Here is a 21,436-nt window from a genome sequence, read left to right on the forward strand (position 1 = left end):
AGACGTAAAATGATTAAGACAAATGATGGTTCAATTTCTATTCCTATTAGAGCTCCTATTTTTGTTAATCTTGATGATGAAATAGATGAGAATGTTTTTCATGATGAAGAAGTTGATGCTAATAATTCAAATGATGAATATGAATATGTTGATGTTGACAATGATTTATCTAAACAATTTTCAAACGCATTAATCTTAGCTCCAAGTAATAGATAAAGTGACTCATCATTAGAGCATGGTCCTTTGTTGGAACTCGTGATAGCTCCATCTATAGTGCTTGACGTGGCTCCTCTTGCATATCATCCACCTTCCCAAAACAGTCATGAGCAAGGTTGGGAGGTAGATGTTTTCCAATGTGCCTAGAATTGATACTTTACATTTAACGAGAAGTGCAAAAAATTGTAGTCAAATTCTTTTATTGAAAACATACTTTTGCACCCTTTCTCAATCAACTTGTCTATCGTAATTGTCATATGTATTTTTAAAAATATGAAGAAACACTGTGTTGTCAATAATGTGTTTTCAAATAGACAGTAGTAGAAATTTGGCAAATAAATGACAAGGTGACTAATACTTTTACTCATGGCAAGTAAAAATGACCAAATTCTAGTCCATTTTTGCAACATAGCTATAAATGACTAAATAAATGACTATTTTTCCTCTATTACAAATAAACTTCAAGAATATATATACATACACACATATAGATATACACACATATATATATATAATTTTTTTCCTCACAATCTACTAAATTACCTATATGGTGTTTAAATTAAAAATTAAGACAATGTTTTCTAGTCTAGATGGGAAAGGGTAGAGGAACGGCGGGAAGTGATTTTTCCAATTTGAGGGCTCCTTCAAAGAAAACCTTGGCGAGATGAAAAGATTCCACTAAAATTACAAATCACAAATACAACTAAATGTTTGAAAGTGGGAACCATGACAGGTAAAACAAAACGGTCTCTTGAGGGCGGTTGCATAAAATTTGAACTCCTATATAAATAACCCTCCTTCACAGCATGATAATCAATGGAATTTCCTTCTTCTTATGGAACCGCTTACGTTGGCTACAACGATTCAGGCATGAATCTCATTGATGCTATGGTAGGAGATATCAACGTTGCATATATTAAACCAATAGAGGTTAATTATGCAAGCTATATTGTCTCATCCTTTTTCTCAATCAATGAAAAGAGAGGATGGGGCGGGGTCGATGCCCTTGCGGTTAGTAATCTAGAATGTGGAATGGATAAGACTGGGAGGAGGTGGTGCCAACACCGAGTCGACCGAGAATCAATGGGAGAAGCCGGTTTGTGAAGAGGCAGTTATGTTGGATTGGACTTGAGCACACACTTAACTATCTAGTATGATTTATCTCTAAGCTCTGTAATGTAACCTATCTATAGCATCTTCTTTCTTTTATTTAGCTGTTTTCTTGTTCTTTATGATAATCTTGGTGAAATTGTTGTAATTTAACTTCTTTTATTTGTTTCATTTTTCCTCTTACAAGAATTGTGATTCCTTGTGTAATATTTTAGGGATTCAATATAATTGTTTCGTAGTTTGGGAGTGGGTACTAATTTTTCCCTATTATGGCTTTGCAGAAAAATCTCTGCAAATCTTGCTAATTGTTATCTTTTTTTAGTTTTGATTGGTAAATCTCCCACTTCTTTATTTGTTTTTAGGGAATTTCTACCCATGGCTAGCATATAGAATCATTTAATTTTTGCCCCGTTGGACATTTCCAGTATGGCTGTTCCTTTGGTTGTACCTTGCAACTTGATGATCCAAAGCATGTAGCAGAGGTTAAACATATAAAGGCATAAAGGGTGGTTTCTTATCAACATTTTGAGCACACTTGCTCCCAATCCATTTTTGGATATAAGCTTGCTAACACACAACCCAGAAATTCAATTCAATATTGAATCCACAATACAACACAATTCTCATCTCATTAGTCTAATCTTCAAATGTTGTTTGAATACTACAGCTGGAACCTCACAACTCAAAGACATTTTATTCATACATAGCCACATAATCTTCAAAGGGCCATTACAACCCTTCTACAGGACTTTCATATCCCTGTAATCAATTTCTGAGCAAACAACAAATGTACTTAAGGCAGAGACAATAATTTACAATGTCTATACATTAACAGAGATGGTCATAACCCGGAAGCATTTAAATATGCTTTACATTAATCAAATTCTGTTACACACACAATATTCTACCCGATAAAGTTGTTAATTTAATTTTAATAATTTTTAATGTTTTATTAATAATTTTTTTTTTAAAAATAAAGAGAGGGTAAAAATTTATTGAATCAGCAAAGCATTACAAAGGGGAAGAAAACTCCCAACAAAAGCAACAAAGCAACCCCAAATTAAGATACACCTAAGAAGCACCTCATATCTTCCATAACCAAATCTTCAAGAACCACAGCCAAATCTTCTGGGAGATTGTCCCACTCCGCCACATTCCAAGTCCCCATCTGCTCAGAAGCCCACCTAGCCAAGCCATCAGCCACCATATTCCACTCCCGAGGGACATGACAAAAGACAACAAATTCTAAGGTAGTGCCCAAAGCAACAATTTGCTTGACCACCACCGCCAACTGCCAATTCACCTCCTCAAACTGCCTCCTATTTAAAAGGTCAATAACAACCTGAGAATCCGATTCACAAACAATCCTTCTCCATCCCAGAGCACAAGCCCGTTCCAAAGCCAGAAGAATGGTAGTGGCCTCCATGAGGTTATTAGTATGCTGACCTCTATAAATAGAGAAAAAAAACACCACCACTCCAGAGCCATCTCTACCAATGCCACCAACACCAGCATGCCCAGGATTTCCTCTAGAAGAGCCATCAGTATTAATTTTTAACTCTCCCAGAGCAGGGGGACACCAGTGACCAGCCTGACTAACCTTCTCCCCCCCGCGCCTATGGCGAACAGTCCTCACAATTCCTTTTCCCCCTAGGGATAGCCCCAACGCACTAGCAACTCCAAAATCACCAGGATCCATAGGAATAGACAAATCACACTTAGCTGTCAAAGTTTCCTGAAGACCCCCCAAAATTCTCAACCATAACTGACCAATCTGCAGCTTTCTATCCAAAAAGATTCTTCGATTGCGTTCCAACCAAATATGCCAAATTATCAGACTAGGGCCAATAACCCAAGCAATTAAAAGAAAAGAAGTCCTAACCGAAGGAGACCCTTGACTTTCCCAGAATTCCTTCAAAGAAAAAACATGTCTACACGGCATATGCCACAGATTCCACCAAAAGTGCCAAATGGCTTTCGCAAAGGAGCACTGAAAGAAAAGATGAGAAATACACTCTTCATGTCCAGCACACATAACACACATAGAAGGTCCCTGGAAGCCACGCTTACAGAGATTCTCCCAGGTAAGACATTTTCCTTGCACCACTAACCAAGAGAAGAAATTGCACTTAGGCCATGCAAACTTATTCCAAACCTTCTTCCACCAAGAGATCTCAGTACTCCCAAACAACTGCTTATCAAGGACTGCATAACCTGAAGCAACAGAGAATCTTCCTTTTGGATCAGAGTCCCAAGCCAACACATCACGTCCAGAAAGGGAACTAGAAGCACGTCTAGACAAAATCCCAGCAAGCTCTTGACGGTCCTCAACTGTGCCATCAGGAGGCCATTCCCTTGGGTCCTTCCACCTGAAAATAGTAGCCTGCCCCAATGTTTGAAGAGATTTAAAATCAGCCACGTGACAAAACCCAGCATCAATGAAGTGTTGACACAAATTTTGCAAATGAGGATGAGAAGCCAAAATGGGAGGATATCCATCCCAAGAATCATGCCAAAAAAGAGCTTCCTTACCCTCATTACAAATCCAGAACAACCCCTGCTTGACCAACTTGGCACCCCTTTTAAGAGTGCACCGAATCATAGAACCCTTCCCGTCTAAGCTAAAGCGGGCCACATCAGCACTCTCGACCTCACCAAGATACTTTGAGGTAAGGATTCTTGCCCACAACTGGTTTTGCTGAGAGCACCACCGCCAATATAGTTTCGCAGCTAGAGCTTGCCCATTCAAGTCAGTCCTGCGAAGCCCCAACCCGCCTTCCTGCTTCGGTCTACAAATGACATCCCATTTAACCAAGCTCCACTTTCTATGAAGAAGGTTGCTTGTCCAAAGGAATTGCCTAGACAATTTTTCAAAATCTTTGATAAAACTAGATGGTGCCGAGAGGACAAAGCATCTATATATAGGAAGAGCTTGAACCACAGATTTTAGCAGAGTCACTCTACCAGCAGAAGAGAGCCACTTGCAAGTCCAATGACTGACCAGATTGCGAAACTTGTCTAAAATCCCCTTCCAAAACAATTTAGGAAGCGAGCGAACTGCAAGTGGGATGCCAAGATAAACAAAAGGAAGAGTACCAATCTGGAAATGGAGAATACCAGCGATCCTCCTTTGAATAATCTTCAGAGTATTAAAAAAATAAATAAAGGACTTCCCTTCATTGATTCGTTGACCTGAAGCAGACAAGTAACAGTCTAGAGTGCTACGCCATCTGACAGCTTCCTCAATCTTGGCACGGCCCATGAGAGCAGTATCGTCTACAAACTGCAGATGAGACTAAGAGGGAATGTTATTTCCCCAGCTCCACCCCTGTATCAAGCCACACTCCACGTGAGATCTTATGAACCTCCCAAGGCCTTCCGCAAGCAAAATAAACAAATAGGGAGACAAGGGATCTCCTTGTCTAAGCCCCCTAGAAGCCTTGAACAACTCAGAGGGTTCACCATTGACCAACACAGAGAAGGAAGAAGTGACACAACTCCTGACCCACTCAATCCAATCACCAGCAAAACCAAAAGCTTCCAGAAGCTTGAACAAGAAGGCCCATTTAACACGATCGTAAGCTTTAGCCATGTCCAACTTGATGAACATGGCTTTCTCTTTAGAGCCCGCCATAGAATGAATGGTCTCGGCAGCAATAATGACACCATCTAAAATTTGTCTACCAGCAACAAAACCCCCTTTTTCTTTTGAGATTAGTCTACCTAACCAAGGTTTCAGCTGCTCAGCAATCAGCTTTGTGATAATTTTATACACCACATTACACAAAGCAATGGACCTAAAATTATCCAAAGTATTAGCTCCCACCTTCTTTGGTATGAGGGTCAAAAAAGTAGCATTCATAGATCTCAACATTTGTTTGTTCAAAAGAGATTCTTGAACAACTGCCAGAAGGTCCAATTTAATCACTTCCCAAAACTCCTGGAAGAATTCAGTCGGAAACCCGTCAGGCCCTGGGGCTTTTCCTCTTTTCATCTAAAAAACAACTGCCTCAAGCTCAAATAAAGGGATAGGACGAAGCAAAGATTCATTCATTTCTCTAGTAACCAAATTCGGTATGCTACCCAGGATCAAAGCTTCCTCCACCTCCGCAGGAGAGGAATCCTCAGACAGCAACGCAGAGAAGAAACGGGAAGACTCAGCAGAAATAGAAGCGGAAGACGAAAAAGTCTCACCATTCTCCGACACTAAAGAGGAGATAACATTACCTTGCTTTCTGTCCTTCACAGAGTTGTGGAAGAAGGAAGTATTCCTGTCTCCAGCTTGGAGCCACTCAATTCTGGATTTCTGTTTCCAAAAGATCCCCTCCCTTAAGTTCCATTCTTCCACAACCTTCACCGTAGCCGCTTCAAGCACACCAAGCTCCTCCGTGAAACCTTGGTCCCGAATCTGCAGGGTAATTGAATCCAACTGAGACTGAGCATTTTTCTTTTCTTGGAAGAGATTACCAAAGTGCTGCCTATTCCAACGCTTCAACTTATACTTCACAAACTGGAGTTGCTTCAAGAAGGAGTACATAGCAGTCCCATGAGCCGGCTTCCCAAAAATCCACCATCCAGGAACTAAGTCATGAAGAGACTCATCCTTGAGCCACATAAGCTGAAACTTAAAAGACTGGTTTATACCTTGTTGGGGTAAAGTAGCAGAAAGTTTGATAGGCCAATGATCAAAACCCCTGCCATCCAAAATCTCAGAGCTAGTCACCCACCTATCCCCCATCCAAAAACTGGAAACTAGGAATCTATCTAATCTTTCAGAAATAGCTGCTTCCCCACATCTTCTATTACTCCAGGTAAATAGCCCATTACTCGGCTTGATGTCAACTAGGTTCAAGAGAGCAATATTATCCTTCAAGAGTGTCGAAGCAGAATCCAGAGGGACATTACCACCCTGCTTCTCCTCTAAAGAAGTGACAACATTAAGATCTCCAGCCAGGATCCAAGGAAGGAAAGGATCCAGAGACCTCACATATCGCACATGATCCCACAACAGAACCTTACCCTAAAGGTCAGTCGGTGCATACAAGTTCGAGAAGAGAACTCTCTCCCCTGACTCAAGATGAGAAGCAACACAAGAAATTGAACCTTTGCAAGAGAACCACCAAATAGGTCTAATTTTGCGTGGGTCCCACAAACAAGCCACCCCCCCAGAATTACCAAACGCCCCAACACATTGGCACTGACCTCGACCCCAAATCCTAGAAGCCACCGCCAACATACTATCAACAAACAACTTAGTTTCCTGTAAGAAAACCACATCAGGAGAATGCGACCAAATCAAATCCCGAATAGCTTTTTGTCTAGGGATGCTATTCATACCCCACACATTCCAAGAGAGCACAATCATCGAAGAGGCTGAGAGAAGTGAGAATCAATAGTCTTCACTGAACCTGACTCTACCAATGTCTCACCAGTTAGCTTGACTTTTTCCTGATCCTTCTTTCTACCCACCTTAAGAGATTTCTCAAGAGCCCCTTTCTTGAAAGTCTTTTGATGCAGACCTAAACCAGGGGGGTGAGTCTTCTGTTTACCTAGATCAGAAGCACCTTGCATCACAGGGAGAACTCCACCAATGTCTGCAGGCCCACCAGATGCCTCCAACACCAAATCAGTCGTAGCCAAAGCAAGGTCTAGAGAAGATTCAATAGTAGCTATCTGAGCACCCTATACTCCAATCTGAGTCAAATTTGGAGGTCCAGAAGACTGAACTCCATGCACCTCCTCCACTAAAGAATTCCCTGATCTCTGTAGGACTTCTTGAAAACCCTCCTCTTGAACTAAATCCTCAAGAGCCTCAAATCTGTTGAGAGTCTCTTCCTCTTGCCTATCTTTAAATGATCTCCTTTGGCCTCGATTACGATTCCTAGTCTTAACTGGGATAAATCCCTCTTTATCAGCCCCCCTCCCTGCATAGGAGCTTTACCCTTATCTGCATTCAAAGAGGGCTGAGAAGAGGCATTACTTGAACCAAAAACACTTGAAGCACAGGGACACCTCCGTTGGAGATGTCCATACTCATGACATACTCGACACCTGAATGGTAGCATCTCGTAGTCTAACGGTTGAGTCCAAGGGCAGGATCCAACAGTCATATCAATAGAATCTGGTAATGGCTTACTCAAATCAATTTCGACACAAACCCTAGCATAAGAAAAAATGTGCTTATTCAGAGTTTGTTGAGAAGGGCCAATAGGTCTTCCTAGCAACAACACAATCGACTGTAATATATCACTTCTCCAACATTCTAGTGGTAGCCGAGGCAGACAAACCCAAACTGGGACTCTAGAAGGTAATTCCTCTGCCGAGTTAAAGCCAGCATGCCATGGTTTGATGAAAAGACCCACCTGATTATAGAAGTACGAACCACCTTCAAAAGCCCTGTTTCGGTCAGAAGCACACGAGAAATCTACCATAAAGAAGTTATTTGCAGCCATTAGAATATCAAAGTCACCTTCCGGGTTCCATGTCTTACGAATCCAATTATCAAGAAATGCGAGAGAAACCCTCATCCCCAGGAACTTGCAAATCAAAACATGGTTGCAATAGTATTCAATATCTTCAGCTACCGATTCTGATTGCACTACTAAAACTGGACGTTCTTGAGTCCTCTCCAAGCATCCATTAACCTTATGCAGTTTAAGGGCACCATTTCAAACCCCACCCGAACCAGAAGAATGTTGAGGAGGAATATTAGCATTCACCCCAGCCGAAGCAGAATCAATACCTGCCATATCTAAAGACACGTGGGCATCCATTTATAACACCAGTATGAAGGCTCTTGTAGCCCCCCGCTCACCAGGCCAAATCCAAAATAAGAACCCAGAACGGGCGCACTGACACAAGAAGCAGCAATAAAAGGAAAAAGAACGCGCCTCCCCAAGCATGCACCATGCACAGACTAGAGGACGCTAAGATTGAAGAGAAAAAACCCCTTTTGGAGTCCGCAAAATCTGTCCTCAACGCAACACCAGAGGAAGAAAAACACAACACCCACAGAAGAAAACCCAATGGCAGCCTGGTCCCCTTGACCCCCCGCGAGCAAGCAAACACCCAGCGCACAGAAAAAACAGACTGCAAGCTAGGGCTCAGGTGCCCTAGCTCGCCTGCACTCCCACGCGATTGCCATCAAAAAATTAATCTAAAATCATAAATTTTAGACCAACCTTTTATTAATAATTTAATAGTAAAAACTTGTATATATTTTTTTAATTTTAATTTTTTATTTATTTTGTAATGAAAAATTTCCCTCTATATATTGCCATATCCAGCAGCTGTATCTATATTGGGGGTCTTGAAAAACAGACATATCCATGTCAGATACCATATCTATGTATTCCAAATGCTCACAAGAGACAATAATTAGTAGGAGTAGGGAATCCCATTCCCAATCATTCTCTCTTGCACTTAATCCACTTGATGGGGATTTAAGGATGGTATTAGTATTATTATAATTTGATGGCTGCAAAGCCCTATTTAGTCCCAATCTGCCTTTAAAAAGTATGAATAAATAATATTAAAGGTTGTATATGTACACTGATATCATCCTCAGTTCCCATGTTTAGCAGAAGGTCTATGTTTTACAGAACTCCAACGCACATATTGTGTGGTATGCAGTTTAGCACTTAGTGAATGTTGCAGTGGTTGCAAGAATTCAGGGAACACATTTAGTTTGTTAATGTTAAGAGTCTAGGAAAAGGACATTAGAGTTGAATGTGTTAAATTTTTTGCATAGCAAAAATACAAATCTAGCTAGAAAGCAAGAAACAAAACTTGTGGAGAAATGAAGAAGAAAAACAGAACAGCTGAGAATGAAATTCTATTAATTCATTGTACAAATAACATTATGCAAATGTATGCTTTTATACAATAACAACCACCACATTACGGTGGAATCAAAGGCAGTCACTGGAGGTGAAAGAGGCATAGCATGAATAGCTAACTAGCTGTTTGCATTGATCGCTTAGTCAGGCTTAGATAATATAGTGCATGATGCCTTATTTACGGTGGAACTATTGCTTCCCTTCAATTATGGACAAGTGCATGCGCTAACACCCCGCCTTAAGTCTAACTAAGGAGAAATATGGGTCTTGGCAAAAAAGCCTTATTAGGTACCCAATTACAAAGAAAGAGAAAACCCAAGTGAGAAAAACTCGTAACCATTATTCAAACTAAAGAAGAAAGCTGCAAACTGCAAATGAATCCACACTGCAACAGGATTATACAGAATCATAGAAACCACTACATGAGTACCTCTGGGATACTTTGAAAATGCAATTGTATATATTTTGCATTGCTCAAATGGATGAACAAATAGGTACATAGTTTCTAAATACAAAAACTGATCATTTGAAAACAGGAAGATATGCATCTGCAAAAATATGCTCCAAACTGAGGAACTACAAAGATGACCTTTGGTTGGGATGATGCTATTGTATATCCATTGCTCAATAATGTCCCACTAGAAAGAAACTCTGGAAGCACTCGAAGATGCGACTCTAGAATCTCATGTAGTTAGGAATCTTGCTAGAAAGAATCTCTAGGAGCAAACAAAGTTGCAACATTGGAATTTCATGTAGACAGGAATTTAGAACAAAAAAATACTTATGGCTATCAATTGAAGGAAGAGTGCATAGCAACTTAATCTTGTATTTTAATAGGAAACTTATTGAAAGAAACCTATACTAAATGCATTAAGCAAAACCCCATAGAACCTTTCTAAAAGTTCATTTTTTTACAAAGCCCCAAATTTTCCAGATCTTTATCATGTGGTGCTTTCAAAGCACTACAATTTTTAAAGAATCAATATAGGAAAAAAATTAAGGAGCATGCAAAAATGAGGGGAAGAATATGCATGCATTTAGAAATAGAGATCTACATCAGCTTCCATGGTGATGCTAATCTTCAGAAATCTGCCTGCAAATAATCATTAATGCTTCTTCTTCCTAGCAACCTCACTCTGATACCATGTCAAATTTTCTGCATAGCAAAAATACAGATTTAGCTAGAAAGCAAGAAACAACACTTGCAGAGAAATGAAGAAGAAAAACAGAACTGCTGAGAATGAAATTCTATTAATTCATTGTACAGATAACATTATGCAAATGCATGCCTTTATACAATAACAACCACCGCATTACGGTGGAATCAAAGGCAATCACCGGTGGTGAAAGAGGCATAGCATGAATAGCTAACTAGTTGTTTGCATTGACCGCTTGGTTAGGCTTAGATAATATAGTGCATGACTGCCTTATTTACGGTGGAACTATTGCTTCCCATAAATTATGGACAAGTGCATGCGCTAACAGAATGTAGATCCAATATATCAGATAATAATGTTAATATTGTTATTTTTATAAAATAAAGAATAATTAGAAATCACAATAGAAGTTTGAGATTATAATTTGACTTAACTATGTTAATGCAATATTTTATTTATAAAAAATCAAATCTAATAGAAAACACTTCTTCAGCATTCAATAGATTCATTTGACTTTACTGTTAGCAAGATTGGAGGGAACAAATACGGTCTCTTAATGTTCAGAGTTAAGGAAAAGGCCCTTAGAGTTGAATACAGATCCAATATATAAGATAAATCAATATAATGCTGATATTGGTATTTTTTAAAATAAAGAGTAATTAAAAATTAACAACATGAAAATTTCCATAGTTCTAATATCAATGAAATCATGATGAGATTTCTGGATTTTGACCGCATGATAAATTTTACATGAATGTTTCAGATCATACTCCATGATCCATCATCAGAATGAGTTAGAACCAGAGAAGAGAATGGAGAAATAGTAGCAGACGAGAATAGATAAATTGATTTTTTTTTAGAAGTTTGAGATTATAATTTGACATAAATGTCTGTTTAGAAAAAATGAAATCTAACAAATACACTTCCTCAACATTCCATAGATTTCTTTGATATGCTGTGTAACTGTATGGTGTATATTGCACAAAAAAAATATTTTGAAAAATTGAAATATAATAGAATACACTTCCTTAACATTCCACAGATTTATTTGATATGCTATTTAACTATATAGTGTATTTTGCACAACAAATTTTTTTTTATGAATAAAGTTAAATATCATTTTAATTTGCTGAGTTTTGTCAAGTCTTTGCCGAGTCGTGAGTTTGTGAACTATATTATAAACCATACTTTTTTCTTATGACATTGCAAAGTAACTCTATATTTTCTAGAAATCTACTTTTCAATGAGTTTCAAGTGGATCACCCGACCTGTATTGGGAAATAGATGGTTTCTGCTAATCACTTTGTCAAGAAGATAGAGAAGTCACCTAGGAATCCTCATTTAAAAGATACTTATAAATGTATAGGAGCATTTGTCGTAAACTCATCTTATAATGTCGACTTGGTTGCATGTCTTGTTGTCTTGTATCCTAACAAGCAGAAATACAATGACATCCACTCTAAGAAGAAATGTTGGCTAGGGAGGCATCCCTGAAAGATATTTGGTCTATAAAAGTTACAGAGATGTCCTCTTGGCCCTACCTACCTACTTTAGTTATATTAAAATCCGTGGTGGGTATATTGAAAAATTTTATGCCTGTACTTTAGGGAGACAGCAATCATAGGGAAAAGTTTATCATAAGTACATAAAATGCATGCTATTTGGGAAGGTTTGAGAATTGTCGCATCTCAAACTAAAATTTTAATGTGTGTGGTGTGTGTCTAATTTGTCTCATATAAAAGTGAACATGCCGACCTATTGCTTTGGTCGTTCTATGTATAAACATTGACCATTGTATTTGGTTTTATTTAAATTTTCATGTGTGGAGTTGTCTATTCCTAATGCTGATGAATTGAAGCTGGCTTGTCCTCAAACTGTTTGATCCTATTGCTTTGGGTGTTAGATTGATTCTCTTTTATCCTTTAGAGCGTTATCATAGGGACTATCATTCTTGTTCATCCTCAAAAGCAACTCTCTTATATTTGGAGTTTGATTCATCTGTAGTATTCTGCTACATAATAGAAGCTTATCTTTTGACCCTGAAGACTTAGCAATTTTGAATAAGGAGTCCTGGTATCACGCTAAATGTTTTGTCTATGAGATGCATAATATCTATGTTGGATTTAAAATTCTTAGAAATTAGTTTCTTCTTGAGTAATTTATATACACACCTAAATGCTTAGAAATTAGTTTCTTCTTGAGTAATAAGTTCCTTGATAGGAAAATATGTTTCTTATAATCTGTGGTATTCTGAAGAGCATTTGTCAGGATTAAAATATCTATATATATCTAGATTGCTTCTTGAGATCTTGAACATGTTACATAACTTAACATATGGTCCTTGGATGATCCTGGTCAGGTATAGGAGCAGCATTTGGTACAACAAAGAGTGGAGTTGGAGTTGCATCAATGGGTATTATGAGACTAGAACTTATGATGAAATCTATAGTACCAGTTGTTATAGCTAGAGTGCTTGGTATATATGGTCTGATCATTGCAGTCATCATAAGCACAAGAATCAATCCCAAGGCTAAATCATATTATCTGTTTGATGGATATGCCCACTTATCATTAGGTCTAACTTGTGGTCTATTTGGATGTCTGGAGGAATGGCAATTGGTATTGTAGGTGATGTTGCTGTCAGGTATGTTTTTTGTTTGATTTTGAACAAAATATTTTCTTGTGTTTTTTATCCCTCCTCATAATATTAAATAAGTGATCAAAGGAAATTAAAATAAAATTTTTCTTTTATTACAAAAAAATGCTATATACATTTGTTAGAAGCAAAGATCACTGAGAGGGGGTGAATCAGTGATCTTTGCTTCTAACAAATCCATAAACTTATTCTTTATCCACTGGTTAGCAATGCATAACATAAAATAGCACAAGCAAGTAATAAACAAACCAAAAATCCACAACACAAGAATTTTTATGTGGAAAACTGGAAAGGGAAAAACCATGGTGGGGCTAGAACCCACAATATTCATATACTATGGCCAAGAGTACATAAATATTACATAGAAGGGGAATGCACTTGCATTTAGGCTCACTTCCTAGAGGTCACTGCTCAATTACAATGACCCGAAAGGCTACAACCTTCAGGGAAGTTTCACTGACTTACAATTTGATTACAATGAGAAAGTACAATGAAATGAACTCTAAAGTACCATATGATAACGCATGAATGAGTTACGGTTATGCAGAAGATATCTAACTATCCTCACTTTGCAAATACTCTATTTTTGTCTTAGTCAGCTACCAGATTATATATCAACCAAATGCGCACGTGAACCTACGCTCAATCGCACCAATACATATCACCATAAATAGTATTGCATCGAAAACCAATCGCCAATTCGATCTTATATATCCGGTCTTAACATAAAAAATAATCTCCTTCAAGTCAGCTTCAAGAAGTCTAACGTGTAGCTCCAAGTCAGCTTCAATCTCGAACAAAACATAGCATCGGACCAAAAGGGTATAATCACATGCTTCCTAAGGATCTTCCCATTCACCCAAAACACAAGATCAACCACCAAAATTACCGCAATAATTGGAAGTCATTCCAAACCAACACATTACCAAGATAGCCTCGATTTACCAGTTAACTACCTACCGGTTAACTCTTTCTTCCAGATAGGATGAATCATGATCACCGGATCGAATCACCAAGAAGAGTTGCCATCAATGACAACCTTAAACCAATAAGCAACTACTAGAAATCACCGGATGAGTGTCAATTGTCAATAATCTCCCCCGTTGGCATTAATGGCAACACTTGTGAAAAAGGAATAGGTGTTGAAAACCTATGAAACCTGTACACCGGATGAAAAAGAATGAAAGAATTCTAAGGCTTCCCTTAGATCAATAACCCAAAAATCTGCATCACCGAATTGTACAGTCCATACACAATCAGTCTATACATTTTTCACCTCATCTCTCCCCTTTGAAAACAATGCCAAAGATAGGGTGTGCAACAAAATTGCCTGTACATATATACACACACACCGGATGATCAAATCTATACATGCTTAAGTATATCTGCATATGCCATCTTGAGGAACCCAAGATAGGTGCTCCAACCTACCCGCAATTTCTCCAAAATGGAAACAAAACCATTCAGAACATAAGCATGAAATTATATAGCTACAATCTAAGTGAGAGTCTCCTGAGACATGTTTTGAATGCAGTCCATCTTATGGTACACTAAGGTGTCTAAATGGGGACCAATTAGGTTCTGGAGTTCACCTGTCTGCCTAACCATTCTCTCCTTCTCCTTCTCAAAATTCCTAATCTACTCCATAATAGTCAAAATTTGGCCTTCAATACTATTGGTTAAGTTAGCTATAGGATCATAAGCCTGAGCAATATGAGCTAACTTTCCTTTACAATTATCTATCTGCTTGTCTATTTCAATAGTAAAATTTGTCAAAACTAGACAAGACATAAATTTTACCACCTTTTGTTAAGGCCTTATCAATTAGTTTTAATTCGTTTTCAAGATGTACCTTATCATTGTTGATCATTCACAAAAATGTTTGAACTTTGGAATCTTATAGCCTTCTGAGTTGATGCCTTGGTCAAAGAATCAAATTGAGTTAATATATGATCTATCAAGTTCTGAAGCTTACTGGATGAACTGGCATTAGCATCAAGTTGTAGTTTCCGTACAACCTATTCCAAAATTGAAACCGTTTTCTCAATGAGTCTCTTATCTTCTGTTTTTGACTGTGCTAACTCCTAACTAGCTTGTGCTTGGAGAGAAGCGACAACAATCATCCTTTCTGCTAGAGACATTTGATTGAATGGTTTGTCAAAATTGATATTAAACTGTGAAAATCTCCCTCGGCTTTGTATTTTTGATGTGTCAATTTCCATAAGGATCGGATTTTTCCGCTACCTTATGCTTCCCTTTATCCGGTTTCTCCTATTTTTCGTCTTCCTTCTTCTTAGCATTATTTTCATCCGCAATGGGTGCCTTCTATGCATCGGTGTCACCACTTGGTGCACCAACCTCTATCTCAGTCGGTTCATCCTGAGTATTCTCTATCTCAACCTCCATTGAATCCAAAATTTGTTGCCCTGCAACATCTTGTGTATCTTCTACCTTATCATGCACTGAAGGATCCTCTGTTTGAGTGACTACCTCTTGTGAGTCCACATCTGGAGGGGAATTCATGGGTAGTCAGTTCTCACTGAGAAATTTCTTCCAGATTTCAATAGTTTCTTTTGTTATTTCTTCTACCCTTCCCACCATTAGGTTATTTACCCTGTGTTTATTCTTGAATACCTTTTTATTTGCTTGCAAAATGAGGTTGTCTATCTCCTCAATAGAAATACTAGTGCACAAATTGACCAGTTCATTTTATTTCATCTCCTTATCCATTTGACTTGCAAAATTTCCGCTGCCATCAATCAGACTGTAGAAATATTTGGGAAGATATTTTTCTAATTCAATCAAGGTTTTACTAAATACATCCATGTGCAAAATTACAACTTCCTCAATCTTCCTCTTATCCTTATCATCCATATTCTCATAATATACAAATATGTTCTTAGAATTTCTATCTTTAATAATTTCATCTATTAATTCTTGAGTAGACAGAGGAGGAATAATGTGATACTCTATTTGGGTGGTCTTCATCTTACCGGATTCAATTGCCTCATCTTGGTTAGATTTTGTCTTCCTTCCTCGCTTAGACTTGCTTATAGGTACAGGATCAGACTTTGCCTTCTTCTCCTTCAAACCTTTCTCCTCAACACTGGATTGAGGTTTCTGGATTATTCTTGCAAACTCTCCTTTCTTTGGTGCCTTGGGAATGTCTGCATCTGGCTCAATTTCAGATGCTATCGGAGAAACTGCAGCATACTCCCTTTGGGGTTTTTGTTTCTTCCTCAAAACACCTTTCCCTTTGTAGATGAACCGGAGGGTTTTGATTTAGCAGGAGGTGTCTTCTGTAGTCTTTTGTTTCTTCGCCTTTTCAATTGCATACATTGCAGCTCTTGCAACCTTGACTTTTTTTCGAGGGTGACCTTCCTCAACAAGGATTTCCTCCAATATCTTAGCAACTTTTCTTTTCCTAGCCAATTCGGTGAACTTGGTGTGCAGTTCCATTGATTTTTCGTTGCAAGTTCCAAACCTTTCTTCTTTAATATTCACTAGAGCATTAAGCAAGTGTTGTGCGTAGGCATCCAAAGTCCCTGCATTAACCTCATAGCCCATAGGAATTATCCACACTATCCTGGGTTGAACTGCCTCCATGAGACATTCATTTTTTTTCACTGTAAAACAGATTGTCCCCTCATATTTCTTCACAATATCCTTAGGGGTTCTGACCCTCTGCTTCATCTTAACCTAAAAAGTCTTGAAGAATGCCCACAATAGAACATTTTGATTATCCTTATTTCCAAGATTATTAAGACCCTACTTGATCTGATGGGCCATTAGTCTATCAAAAGCCCACTGCACTCTACCAATTCTGGGGAACTAATTCATGAAGTAAAGTGCCAAATAGATAACCAAGGAATGAAAACATGCTTTTTGTCTTGCTTAATTTTCTTCAGATTTATCATCAATTCCTCCAATAGTCTACTACACAGATCATAATGAGCATCTTCCTTAACCATCTGGTAGGTTGTATGGATGGCAGCGCCAGATGCATAGTTCAGTCGATTAGATTGATATACCTTGTAGCCGATTACCATCGCAACAAACTTAACATCATCTTCCTTGATTGTGTTGATTTTCATTGAGCGTCCATCAAACTTTGTACCGGTTAACTTGTTGATGGTAGGGTTTGTGACTTTTCGAAGTCCTAGCTTGTCACCGGTTTGATTCAAAAAATTTACCGTCCTAATGGCTTCTTGAGTAATCTTATAGGGATGGTCAAGCCATATAAACTCAGCATGAATTCTGCTCAACACATACCTTACCCATTCATTTTCATCGAATGACGCAAAGTTCACAAACTGGGTGAAACCTTTTCTTTGCAATTGCACAAATTCTGGCTTGGAGTCATCGATTTCATGCATGATTTTGTCAATGTAGATATCCCAAAAATCCTTAGTGTCAATTTCCTTGATTTCATGGTGAATATAGACTCGTACATCATCTACATGCAAAACTCCATGTGGAATGGAAGAAAAAGCTCCAATCGAGTCGTTCTCCATGGATTTGTAAGCGTGCTTCTTAAACACAGTTTGGGTTCTATCCTTGACCTCAACAACTAGTGGTGTAGGAATGGAAGAAGAGGATGCCATTTCAGATTTTCAAAAAACCAAACTCAGAAATGCACTTTGAGAAATACCTCAACTGACTGACGAATGCCCTAGATCACTTGTCGGATCACTTCTAGCTCTTGATCGCCTGGGAATCTTTGGTTGCCTTGTTCTATAGCCCAAAAAAATTATTCGCAAAGTGAATAATAACTCTCTTATTTGTCTTTTTAACTTTGCAAACCCTAATTTCACTATGAAATAAATGCACTTTAGGTATCCAATCGAATGCCCTGTTAAACTACCGGATGTTGAAATCAACCATCTGAATCCCAGATATCAATTGAAATTCAATTTCTACCATTTGTAATCCATTGACTACAGATCTCATCAAGGGGTACTATAAGATTCGCATGAATTTGCCTTCCCCTAAGGCCAAAAGTCCTAGTTGCCAGATGAAGGTTCTGCACCGGATTCAGGTACAGATCCACCATTTGTTTTAGATTCATCCTTATTTACCCACATCTTCTTATGTTGATCTCTGATCTCATCTATCTTTGTCTTTCCCTTTTAATCTGATTTGTTCTTGTCTACCATAGCACCATTTTTGATTTTGCAGTACTTTGCAATGTGACCGGTTTTGTTGCATGTTCTGCAAACACCATTCCATTTTATAGGTCTAAAGTTCATCTAATTTTCTCTCATCCTGTACTGGTTAGAAACATGTCCAAACATTCCACAATCATAGCATCTTTTGTTTTGAAAGTTATTTACTACTGCTCTGCACATATTTGACTTATGACCAAAGTCGTTGCAAATGAAACACTAACCGATAAAGGTAGGAACATTGTTCATGTTGTTCACTCCATTATTCATCCTACTTCTGCACTGACTCACCACGTGACCAAATTTATTGTAAGTAAAACACTTACCATTAAACTTATGAGCATTAGGCTTCCTTACCGAAGGATTCTTGCTCTTCTTCTGATCAGGTTTTGCATTGTTCTGACCAGATCTAGAGGATTCTCCCTTCTCATATCCAAGTCCACTAGAGTCCTTTCCATGTCTATGCTTGTTTATCATTTCCTCAAGCATTGCTTAACTGGTTTTGAATTTTTCTTTCTATTCATTTGCAATAGCAAGCTCATCCCTCAAGGATACAATTTGCCTCAATTAATCATTGTCATAAGTCAATTTGTAACATTCATCTGATCTTTCCTTTAAGGATTGAGTAAGACTTTCTTCATTCTTCTTCCGATCTTCAATCTCTTTAGTCATCTTCATCACAAAGGTTTGCATCTCATTTTTCAAAACAACATTCTTTCTGGCAAGCTTTTCAAATTCTTCGGATTTGCTTTGATCTTCAGTGTTCTGCTCTTTCTTTTCTTTTAACTTATTCATCAACTCCATCCTCTTTTCTCTTGAATCGTTAATTTGATCTTCCTGATCTTCAATGAAATTTGCAGCTGCACTCAGCCTTCTTCTTAAGGAACTTGCTTCTCTTTTAGCATCTTCAAGATCTTCAAGTACCACACAAAGCTATTTCTGCAAACTGGAATCCATGGATTCAATCTCTTGGATCTTCCTGAAGTAGTTAAGCTTCTGCAGAGGAACTAGGCTCTGATACCAATTGTCAGAATCTGAGATCACTGAGAGGGGGGTTGAGTCAGTGATTTGTCGGAAATCAAATCCACAAACTTATTCTTTATCCACCGGTTAAAAATGCATAACATAAAAGAACACAAGAAAGTAATAAACAAACCACAAATCCACAACACAAGAATTTTTATGTGGAAACTCGGAAAGGGAAAAACCCTGGTGGGGTTGGAACCCACAATATTCATATACTATGGCCAGGAGTACATAAATATTACATAGAAGAGGAATGCACATGCAGTCAAGCTCACTGTCTAGAGCTCATTGCTCAATTACAATGACCCAGAAGGCTACAACCTTGAGGGAAGTCTCACTGACTTACAATTTGATTACAATGAGAATGTACAAGGAAAATGAACTCTTAAGTAGCATCTGATAATGCATAAATGAGTTCTAGTTAAGCACAAGATCTCTAACTGTCCTCGCTCTGCAAATACTCTGTTTCTGTCTCAATCAGCTACCGGATTATTTGTCAACCAAATGCACACGTGAAATTGCGCTCAGTCGCACCAAAATGGATCACCACAAATAATATTGCACTGAAAACCAATCGCCAATTCTATCCTATATATCCAGTCTTAACATAAAAAAAATCTCCTTCAAGTCGGCTTCAAGAAGTGTAATGTGTAGCTCCAAGTCGGCTTCAATCTCAAACAAAACATAACACCAAACCAAAAGAGTATAATCACACACTTGCTAAGCATCTTACCATTCACCAAAAACACGAGATCAACCACCAAAATTATTGAGATAGCCCTATTTTAGCGGTTAATTGCCTACCGATTAACTCTTGCTTCCGGATAGGATGAATTACAATCACCAGATTGAATCACCAAGAAGAGTTGCCATCAATGAAAACCCTAGACCAATAAGAAACTACCGAAATTCACCGGATGAGTGGAAATTGTCAACAACATAATTATATATTATGAAGGTTCATTTCTCATTTAGTTTCATGTATTCAGATGTCTTCATGTCTTTAAATTGTGAATTTTTACACAATTCTTGACATGGTAGGGAGAAATGCTAAACAAGAAGGACATATTTTGTGATTATCCTTTCTTTCCAACTTTGGTTCATATTTAATTTCTTTCTAGAATCTGGGTTCTTCTTTCCATTATATGTAACATCACAAGAAAAAATTGGTGTTTTTCTGATAGACCAAACAAAGTTTTTATTATTCATAGGGCTACCATGCACGGTTTAAAATAACTGCAGGATAATCTTATTGTTTTTAGAAGAAGCAACATATGTCTGAGCAAACAATTTAGGCCATAAACAGTTAAGGAAACCCTGAGAAGCATAGTAATCTGTATATCTGATCACCTATATTAATTTAAAAACTAAACTATAATAATGATTCTTTGGTAGGATAAAAATAAAATTGTACTAAAGCTTTGGAGTAGAATGACAAAAGTGGTAGATATTACTGAACCATGGCAACTACAATAGCTAAATCCCATACATTAATAGATGTTATAGGATATTCTAGAGAATGAGGAGAATAGTTGTTTCATCATGCTAAATGAGGTTGGTTGTTGAACCTACCCAGAATGTAACGTCATTTATCTTATTGTGTATTTGCCAATTTATATATACTAGCACTATCATAATGTATTTGGCAAGAATTTATGGTATTAGAGCCAGGCTATTGTTTTTTGCGTACTTTGGATTCAGCCATAGTAGGAGTAAGTGTGAAAGTTTGTAGTGAGGTGAAGAATTCTGTCATTTGTTGTAGAGTATTTATTTTCCATGCTTCTAGAACACATTATACTAATTCAACATCAGTTTGTCAAACACAAATACACCAAACAAATACACATACACTTTACTAGGTATGGGTATGGTTACAGTACGACATACCAGGTATGCTTATCAGGGTTACCAGACTTTGTTTGGTGTATTTATAAATACTTCTGGAACACATCATACTAATTCAATATCAATTTGTCAAAGGTTCTTGCACTTGATTTAATTCTATATGTCTTGGCTTGATTTAGGCTTGAATTCTCAAACCTACCCTACTATGGTAACCCCTTTGCTGCTCTTTTGTGCCTTGAAGGGACTATCATTGTTTTGTATGGAAGATTTAAGGTGCACCTAGTTTTTTTGTTCAATAACTCCGTACAATCCTTTGGTGTTCTATGTCCTCAATGTAAATGTATTCATATCCTTTCAACAAATATTTCCTAGCCTCAAGGACTGTCAAACATTGTTTGCTTCATTGGCCTACCCCAGCTAAAG

General features: G+C 37.8%; 1 long non-coding RNA gene across 1 annotated transcript in view; it reads left to right on the top strand.

The window, feature by feature from the left end:
- The first annotated feature begins 1,040 nt into the window (after positions 1-1,040).
- Positions 1,041-21,436, top strand: part of LOC131062336 (uncharacterized) — a 32,003-nt gene continuing 11,607 nt past the window's right edge. The window contains exons 1-2 of the long non-coding RNA XR_009110875.2: positions 1,041-1,367; positions 12,681-12,965. This is a non-coding gene — a long non-coding RNA (uncharacterized LOC131062336). The remainder of the gene's footprint in view (positions 1,368-12,680; positions 12,966-21,436) is intronic.

Source organism: Cryptomeria japonica, chromosome 8 (genome assembly GCF_030272615.1).
Source record: "Cryptomeria japonica chromosome 8, Sugi_1.0, whole genome shotgun sequence".
Classification (NCBI taxonomy): domain Eukaryota; kingdom Viridiplantae; phylum Streptophyta; class Pinopsida; order Cupressales; family Cupressaceae; genus Cryptomeria; species Cryptomeria japonica.